This window comes from Macaca nemestrina, chromosome 6 (genome assembly GCF_043159975.1).
Source record: "Macaca nemestrina isolate mMacNem1 chromosome 6, mMacNem.hap1, whole genome shotgun sequence".
NCBI classification, from domain to species: Eukaryota; Metazoa; Chordata; class Mammalia; order Primates; family Cercopithecidae; genus Macaca; species Macaca nemestrina.
The window spans coordinates 4,330,818-4,340,648 of NC_092130.1; the positions used below are offsets into that span (position 1 = coordinate 4,330,818).

At 48.0% G+C, this 9,831-nt stretch overlaps 1 pseudogene; it reads right to left on the reverse strand.

The window, feature by feature from the left end:
- Positions 1–582: 582 nt before the first annotated feature.
- LOC105480957 (olfactory receptor 1f45-like) lies at positions 583–8,886 on the reverse strand (annotated as a pseudogene).
- Positions 8,887–9,831: the final 945 nt, after the last annotated feature.

The following is a 9,831-nucleotide window of genomic DNA, read 5'->3' on the forward strand; positions in this document are numbered from 1 at the left end:
CCTGGATACCTTCAAGAGCTTCTCTGGGGACTGGAGACTGTTTTTGCCTGTGGGCCCCAGTCTTGAACTTCTAGAAGTACGGGGACTTGGTTGACTGCCAACCCTGGAGGGTTGTTTTCCGCCCACACTCTTGGCCACCACTTAGGCCAGAGCTGGTCTTATCTCTTGGCCCAGCTCAGTTAAGAAAAGTCTCCATTCCTCCTCCCAGGGTACCGAAAGGGTCATAATGACTCCCGTTCCAGGTCAGTTTAACAGCAAAGAGCCGTGCTCTGTAAAAGAGATAGTGGCTCTCAGCTTGCTAAGCAAGTCCCTTCCGAGCAAGGGCAAGGGGCAGTCAGGCATGTACAAAAACTGATGAATCATTTTATGTCCTCCTACAGTACAAGTCTGGGGCAAGCAGGAAGCTTGCTTTGCTGAAGCCCCCGTGCCTCCAATTATGTCAATGGTCTTTTTGGATAAGGAGGCGACCAGGGCCATTACTACAGAATGTTCAGCACCTGTATCTACAACAAAATCGATGTCTTTACCCCCAACTGTGTTCCTGACCATAGGCTCTTTGGGGGCACTTGAGCCCGGTCCCCCTCAGTCTAATAATGCTTCTGCCAGGTTGAGCGGGGCCCCTTCCTCCTTGTCTGGGGCCTCCTGCTCTGAGTCATCTTGTTTTCCTTTTAGCTGAGGGCATTTGTTCTTCCAATGTCCTATTTCTTTACAATAAGCACACTGGTTACTCTGCAAACTCTGACAGCCAGGCTGAGTTTCTTTCTGTGGGGAAAAGAAAGATCAGACTGTTACTGTGTCTATGTAGAAAGAAGTAGACACAAGAGACTCCATTTTGTTCTGTACTAAGAAAAATTCTTCTGCCTTGAGATGCTGTTAATCTGTAATCCTACCCCCAACCCTGTCCTTGCAGAGACATGTGCTGTGGTGACTCAAGGTTTAATGGATCTTGGGCTGTGCAGGGTGTGCTTTGTTAAACAAGTGCCTGAAGGCAGTATGCTTGTGAAAAGTCATCACCATTCTCTTAATCTCAAGTACCCAGGGACACATACACTGCCAAAGGTCACAGGGACCTCTGCCTAGAAAAGCTAGGTATTGTCCAAGGTTTCTCCCCATGTGATAGTCTGAAATATGGCCTCGTGGGAAGGGAAAGACCTGTTCATCCCCCAGCCCAACACCCCCATAAAGGGTCTGTGCTGAGGAGAATTAGTAAAAGAGGAAAGAAGGCCTCTTGGCAGTTGAGATAGAGAAAGGCATCTGTCTCCTGCCCATCCTGGGCAATGGAAAGTCTTGGTGTAAAACCCGATTGTATGTTCTGTTTACTGAGACAGGAGAAACCTGCCTTAGGACTGGAGGTGGGACGTGCTAGCGGCAATGCTGCTCTTTATGCACTGAAAATGTTAATGAGGATGTTTGCATATGTGCACATCAAAGCACAGCACTTTTCCTTAAACTTATTCATGTCACAGAGATCTTTATTCATGTTTTTCTGCTGACCTTCTCCCTGCTATGACCCTATTGTCCTGCCACTTCCCCTTTTTCCAAGATGGTGAAGATAATGATCAATAAATAAATACTGAGGGAACTCGGGACCGGTGCTGGCATGGGTCCTCTGAATGCTAAGCGCCCGGTCCCCTGGGCCCACTTTTTCTTTCTCTATACTTTGTCTCTGTGTTTCATTTCTTTTCTCAAGTCTCTCGTTCTACCTGACGAGAAACACCCACAGGTGTGGAGGGGCAGGCCCCCGCTTCCCTTGCCTCTTTGGGGGGACCCCTCTGATGGCTGCAGCTAACAGGTCGGTGTTTCGCCGGGCCTGGCGTTCATTCTCTTTGAGGTTTTCCTTATGGCTTACTGCGTCCCTGTTTACAAACACCTGGTGAGCTATTTCTAATAACTGATGGATTCATCCCTGCAGACCCAGCGTGTTTCTGCAGTTTTCTTCTAATGCCTTCTGCGCTTTGACTAACTAAATCATGCGCTGATTTTCAGGGCTGTTGGGATCGAAGGGAGTATACATACGATAGGCCTCACACAGTCTCTCGTAGAATTGTGCTGGACTTTCTTCTTTTCCCTGAATGACCTCAGAGACCTTGTTAACGTTTGGGGCCTTCTGGGCTCCCTCTTTAATCCTTCCAGGAGAGCTTCCCTGTAGCGGTTCAGCCTTTGCATAGCCTCTCTTTTATCTGGGTCCCACTGGGGGTCGGTTCCTGGGAACTGGGTCCCTACATACTCTCGGGGGTTTTGGTAATCATCTGGCGCATGTTCCTCCAGCCACTTAGTTGCTGCTTAGAGCATTCTGTCCCTTTCATCTGTGTTAGAGAGGAACATGAGCAACTGGTGGCAGTCAGCCCAAGTGGGGTTATGGGTCTGGATAATAGTTTGGAGCAAATCAATTCGAGCTTGTGGCTTTTCAGTATAGGACAGGTATTGTTGTTCCAGTTGAGAAGGTCGGCAGAGGTGAAGGGCTGGTACACAAAAACCCGCGTCTCCACCATGTGCCCATCGTCATCTATCCCAGGATACCGCTGCTGTTTCAGGGGCATTTGTATCCCCATTTTTGGGTTGTAAACGAGCTGCCAAGGGAGGGGTTTCTCCGAGTCTTCACCTCCTCTCTTGTCTACTCTGGGTGGCCTAGGGGTATGTTTGTCTTGCAAAGGCTCAAGCACTGTGGGCTCAAGAGCCGGGAGCCTCTCTCCCTAGTAAGGGGAGGGCACCACTGGGATCACTGGTGCCGTCTCCTGCAGTGGATCTTCTGATGTTGGGTCGAACAGAACTTTGGGAGTTGATTTCCCTTGTCGGATGGAGCGGGATCCTTCCTTGGCTGGCTGTCCCTTTGCTACTAGCACTGCTGCTGCCTGCCCTCTTAGCCAGTGGGGGGAGTCTAGCACCAGCTGTAACTAAGTGTCTATGTATGGGAACTGGTCTGAGTATCCTGACTTACCAGTCCTTAGAAAGAAGGGACCCGTCCAGACTTCCTTCTGATGGCCAGGCCACTTCTAATGTTGGCCAATCTATTTCACACAAAGTTCTAAGTTTTCCTGGTGTCATAGTAACCCCATAGTCTCCACTAAACCCTTCCTTGAAATTTTTCAACATAGTTCCTAGTGGAGTGGGCTCACTTTGTGTCTGACCCATGTTTCCTCGAGACAGAACACCACGCTCACACCACACGCACACCACAGAATAAAGAACGGGTGAAAAGGGCACACACACACTTTTTCAGTTTACAACAAACCAGTATCAAAACCAAAATCAGAGTATCCAGAAATTCAAGCCAGGTCAAAACCAAAACCAAAGTATCAAGCAATTCAAGTCAAGTCAAAAACCAAAGTGCCGGTACAGGCACGCCGTGGGTGATCGGGCCACACTTCCGCTCAAACGGAGTGGGCAAATTCCAAAGACCAGTCTAACCAAGTTTCAGATGCCCAGACTTAAAGTGCCGTTCCTTCCCGGTGTTCAGCCACTGTGTTAATCCTCTGCGGGGGTCTGCTGTGCACTGCTCTGACGAGACGTTCCACTGGGGCAATTGCCTACCTGGGAGCGCGCTTAGGATCCATGTCGCTCAAGCTGGCCGGAGTCCCCCACAGGGATGTTTCATGGGACAGGCCTAAGCTGCCTAAGGGGCTGCCTCGACCACTGTCTGTTAACCACCTCGCTTCCCGGTCAGGGAACCAAGAAATGTAGCAGGACGAGCCGCAGACAAAACTCCTCTGACACCCGATTAAAGAAGGAAGAGGTTTTTATTCGGCCAGGAGCGTCAGCAGACTCACGTCTTAAGAGCCAAGCTCCCTGAAGACAGAGTTCCTGGCCCTTTTAGGGGCTTACAACGCTAAGGTGTTCCACGTGAAAGGGTCGTGATAGATTGAGAGCACATGTGGTTAGAGTGGGGGGGTTAATCTTTTAGCCTCGGCCTGGTCATCAGTGGCACCAGCTGGTCTTGCCACTGACTTCATTCCTGTTGTTTTTCAACTTTTACTTCCTCCTCCTCTTCAGAGACAGGAGACAGTAAGAGAAATGGCTTCTCTCCTCAGGATGAAACCAAGGCTGATGTCTGCTCTGGTCCCTCAGAATACTATTCAGATCACCCAATACGTATTATACAACCCCCAGATTTGCAAGACAAGGTCCTGGCTTTCTGATCTGGCAGCAGCCTGACCCTCCAGTGGGGCTGAGAAATGGTGGGAGGAGGGGTGGGGTGGTAGCCGATTATACTTGCTGCTTTCATACCAAAGTGCAGTAGCCTCCCCCTTCGTGAAGCACTCCACTGGTTGTTCTAAGGGTCCAATCAGGTTCCAGGATTCCAAAATCGTTGATTCCTTTTGCTCCTTCAAGGTCAGGCATTGCTTTGGCGGAGTGCTGATCCTGGAGCTCCCTCCTCTGACCTTTTGCATGATATCCCTCTCTCCATTCTGGCTTTCTCAAGCCCACCACTAACGTGCTGCTCCATCACCTATCACCACTGGGCCTTCCTCCTGGGTCAGGCAAACTGGAGGGACCATGTAAGTGACAGGCTTCTCTGCACTACCCTCAATATTTTTGTATGTTTTTGAATAAATGAAACTGCTGTTTTTCTGATTATAAGAGAAAAAAACACTCCCTTAAAATATTTGGATGCAGAAACTCTGTATGAAAATTACCCTTTGCTAAGAGATACTCATCCTTAAGATGTTATATATGTATATCTATTAAGAACATTTTTCTATGCATGATTATGTGTACAAAGACTGGTTTATTCTGTCCTTTTACTTGCTTTTTTAAAAAACTGAGCGTATCTTTGACATCTTTCCATGTTAGTAAGTATAGATTGTCATGATTTTTAAGAACAAAATAATAATGTATTTATCATTTCTCAAACCAATGGACATCTAAATCTTTTCTTTTTATTATTATCTAAATAGTATAATGAGCATCATATCAACTTGTTATGTTTCTTTAATGGTAAATTCCCAAAATATGATTTGTTGAGCCAGGTTTTTATGGATTTGGTAAAAATTGCTACATTTTCTTGCAGAAAGTTTGCCCCAGTTTACTCTCCCATTGAAACCGGGGAGGTCCCTTATGCCCCTGGCAGGACATGCAACAGGGGTGTGGCTGCTGGAGCCCCAAGTGGGAGCATGCAGATGGGCAGGTGCAGAGGGTGTGGGGAGTGCTTTTGGGCTCCGGCCCCATGGTGGTGCCTAGGGTGGGGTGTCTACAACTCCCGAAGCCCATGTGGGCATATGTTACAGTGTGTTCTTTCAGCTTTGCCATCTGCAGACGGCTTGTGTTAATCAGCTCAGTAAACCCTCTGCCTTAATGCAAGGGCAGGGGACCAGTGTGACAGCCTGAGTTCTCGCCCGTGTACCAGAAAAATCAAGGATGAGTACAAGGTTTTATTGTCTGGCAAAGGTGGCTCTCAGTGAGATGGATGGGGAGCTGGAAGTGGGGATGGAGTGAGAAGGTGGTCTTTCCCTGGAGTCAGCCCACCTATCCCCAGCTGAACTCCCCTTGGTGTCTAGACATCCTTCCTCTTCTCCCTTTCTCTGCTGTGTAATTCCACCATTGCTGGTCTGCTGGTGTCTGCTGGTCTGTTCCTCTGCTCCTCTTGACATTCGGCCGCTTGTGTCTGTGCCCGCTAAGGTCTTGGGTTTATACGGGCACAGGGTGGGGGGCATGGTGGACCCAAAGGCAACGTTTTGGGCAGGAAAACAGAAATGCCTGTCCTCACTTAGGGCTTCAGGTCTTCAGGCTTGAGGGTGGGGCCTCTTCCAGGGAACCACTCTCTTCTACCCAGTGTTTCCTTGTCTCCTGTTTGTATCACCATCAGTCACAGTTTGATTTATCTTTGATTCACACCTTAAGTGCCTGCTTCACCACTCCAAGCATATTGGATATTCTCAGTTTTAAAACTATCACATCGGGGCTGGGTGAGGTGGCTCATGCCTGTAATCCCAGCACTTTGGGAGGCCGAGGTGGGAAGATCAGTTGAGGTCAGGAGTTTGAGACCAGCCTGGCTAACATGGTGAAACTCTGTCTCTACTAAAAATACAAAAACAAACAAACAAACTATCACACTGGGATAAAAATATTCCCAGGGTTTGTTTTAATCAGGTATGGTAAGACACACAGACACAGAAATGACTGTCTTGAAGGAAGAAGTTTTTATGTCACAGATTGCTAGAAACAGGAGGCACAGCATGCCACGGTGGGCCACATGGGAAGTGCTAGCATTGGTCAGGAGGTAGAGGAAGCAAGAAGAAAACATGGGGAAGAGCCTTTGTTATGGTTTCTGCAGTTAGGAATGGGAGAGGCAGGCTACACAGGTTTAGGATTGGCTGGTTTGAGTAATTTCAGTGAGCTCTGGGCATAGGATCTATACCTAGTGGCCTGATACCTGGACCTGGGATGATTGTGGAAGGGAAGTGTTGGCCCAGAGTGAGAAGCTGGGGGTGGTCTGGGTTCTGGAATGATGAGCTTGCGTGTCAAAGGCACCACCCTAGTTGAGTTGTGTGCTATCTCTATCTCTAGGAATTACCTAACTCTGGGAGAGTCAGTCCCTCTCCCATTATAGAGGCCCTCAATGTCAAAACATCAGAAAATACAAAAACTAAGAAGGCATAGCAATTACAAAGTCTCGTGCAGCTGATTTTGTACAAATTGTATTGATTTAGCCCTTGATATTGAACCTAGAAATATATGTCCCACAAAGCCTTGTGAAATACTTGATATTTGACTGTATGCTTCATTGTCTCCTTTATTACATTTGGAGTATTGTGGTGCTTTATTTTAAGAGCAGTTTATATCAATATTACAATGTGCAAAATTTGAACAGTATAAGTTCTTCCCCATATTAAGTTCCCACAGAGGGGCTGGGCACGGTGGCTTACGCCTGTAATCCCAGCACTTTGGGAGGCCAAGGCGGGTAGATCATCTGAGGTCAGGAGTTTGCGACCAGCCTGGCCAACATGGTGAAACCTCATCTCTACTAAAAGCACAAAAATTAGTTGGGCATGGTGGCGTGCAACTGTAATCCCAGCTACTTGGGAGGCTGAGGCAGGAGAATCACTTGAACCTACAAGGCAGAGTGCAACATCATGCCACTGCACTCCAGCCCGGGCAACAGGAGTGAAACTCTGTCTCAAACAAACAAACAAACAAACAAACAAGCAAACAAACAGAAAACCCACAAAAGTTCCCACAGAGCAAAAACAAATCTCAAATAAAATCTACTCCTTCTTAAAAAACTTGTAGTCTCACAATAAGTTAATGCCACAAAATCTCCCCATCACTTTTCCTCACATTGCTTGTCTCCTCACTCTGATGTTTAGGAATTAGTCCAGAGGGAATCCATGTACAAAACTTCTATAATAACTATATGACCTCACATCTGTGAATGTGGCAAAATAAGTCAGGTGTTGCAGCATGTCTTCCCTTTGTCCATCATCCACTTACTTCTCTTCCTTTCTAAGAGAATCTCTATTTTATTGGAAGTGGCGACGTGTCTAGCCCTAACAAACAAGTGAACAAACAACAGCAACATATGAAAGCGACCTTCCCCAGCCTGCTTGGCAGGCGGGAGGTCATTGAGATGTGAAAAGAAGATGCTGAGTGGGGATTCTGGGAAACCTCTTGAAATTGATAAACTCCTTTTGCCCTTCCTCTCCTCATCCTGTCACTGGGACAGGACAAGATGGTGGGATCCCCAGCAGCCATTTTGGAAACACAGGGATGAAGCCTCACTCTGTGGCTGGTGGAGGAGGGATCTAGAAGGAGCCACATTTCTGGCCTTGGACTTCCCATTCTGGAATTGTCATTATGGAAGACAAAAATAAACCCCTGTCTCGTTTAAATAGATGTAATTGGGATTTTCTCTTACCTGCAGCTGATTTAGATTCCCAGAGAAAGGCATAGCTCTTGTAATAATAGTAAAATTCTCTTCTAATTCTTCTTCTACTTTCAGTTTTGTTTTTTCTTTCTCTAAAAATAGTCTAAATTGGTGTGTGGAAGGAAGTGGTGTTGAAGTGACATTCAGAGTCAGGTTCTGTTTCCTCCCATCTTGAACCTCCGCAGACATCGGCCCAGCACTCACCAGCACCGTGATGGGTGTGAGCCCCCACTAAAGAGGCTTCTCACGGCCTCCTGAACCTCCTTGTTCCTCAGGCTGTAGGTGAAGGGGTTTAGCATAGGGGTCACCACAGTGTACATGATGGTTGCTATGGTGTCCTGGGCTGAAAAGGAGTCTGGGGGTCATATGCAGATCCCCAGGACAGTTCCGTAGAACAGGGTGACCACAGACAGGTGAGAGCTACATGTGGAACATGCCTTGCGCCTTCCTGTGGAGATGGAATCTGGGGGATGGCTGCAGCAATGCAGATGTAGGAGACCAAGATGGGTACACAAGGAGCCAGGAACAGGACCACAGCCTCCAGGAATACACGCTGATTGACATGTGTGTGTGAGCAGGCAATCTTCATGAGCAGGTAGGCGTCGCAGTAGAAGTGTGAAATCTCCTGGGCAGAGGAGCAAAAGGCCAGTCTGCTCATGAAGACCGTGTTTTTGACCGTCTCAAAAAAAAAAGAGATCGTCCGTGTTCCTGCCACGTGGTTGGCCAGGAGCTTGGGGATCAGGTTGGTGATGAAGCAGATGTCAACAAAGGAGAGATGGGTGAAGAAGAAGTACATGGGGGTGTGCAGGCGAGAGTTGGAGCCGATGCCCAGGATGGTGAGGGTGTGACTAAGTACATACACAGGAAGAGCCAGAAGAGGGCCCCATGCTGCCCTGAGTCACTGGTGATGCCGAGCAAGAGGAACTCGCCGACTCTTGTCTCGTTCGCCTTACCCCTGGACATCTCACTGCAGCTCAGGGAGGTAGCAGGCTGCACAGACCACAGGGGAAAGGCACTCAGCAGAGCCCGGGCTTGCTTTATGTTCAGAATTAGATTGCAGTTCATTTGCAATTAGATAAATGAACAGAGCTTCAGTCTGTAACAACCGTCACTTTTTACTCAGTGCTTTTTTTTTTTTTTTTTTTTGAGATGGAATTTTGCTCTTATTGCCCAGGCTGGAGTGCAGCAACACGGTCTCGGCTCACTGCAACCTCTGCCTCGCAGGTTCAAGCGATTCTCCTGCCTCAGCCTTCCAAGCAGCTGGGATTAGAGGCACTTGTCACCATGCCTGGCTAATTTTTGTATTTTTACTAGAGACGGGGTTTCACCCTGTTGGCCAGGCCGGTCTCGAACTCCTGACTTCAGGTGATCCACCCACTCAGCCACCCAAAGTGCTGAGATTACAGGCGTGAGCCACCATGGCCGGCCAACTCAGTGTTTTTTGAGTGCCATCATGTGAGGGACTTTGCATACACTATTGCTTTTAATCCCTGCCTTATAAAATAGGTACTTTATCCCCATTTTTCAGAGGAAGTAACTGAGCAAATCACTTACTCTGCTGAAGAGACTTACTCTGCTGAATCCTGAGCCTGTGCCTCAGTCATCATGCTGCAGAGGGCCAGCCTGCTTTGTTCTCAGATGCTGGGGCTGAAGGCAGCATCCCTGTCTTTGACCTTAATTCAGCCAGCATGTCCTCATCACATAACTGTGAGTGGAGGGGAGTCAATGGCAATTAGAGATGGGCCCTCGTCTAAAAGCGCTGACAGATAAGCAGAGCCTAGTGTGGAAAGATGTTGGTGAACGCTCCCAAAATGTTACAATGGAAGATGTGATGAGCATATGAAGGCCTGGAGTGGGCTTTGCTGACTGGAAGCCTGCAGACCGTGGTGTCCAGTTCTATATACGAGTCTCTTCTAGACTCTCTGGGTTTTGGCCACTAGAAAATGTATATTCAGGGCTGGGTGCGGTGG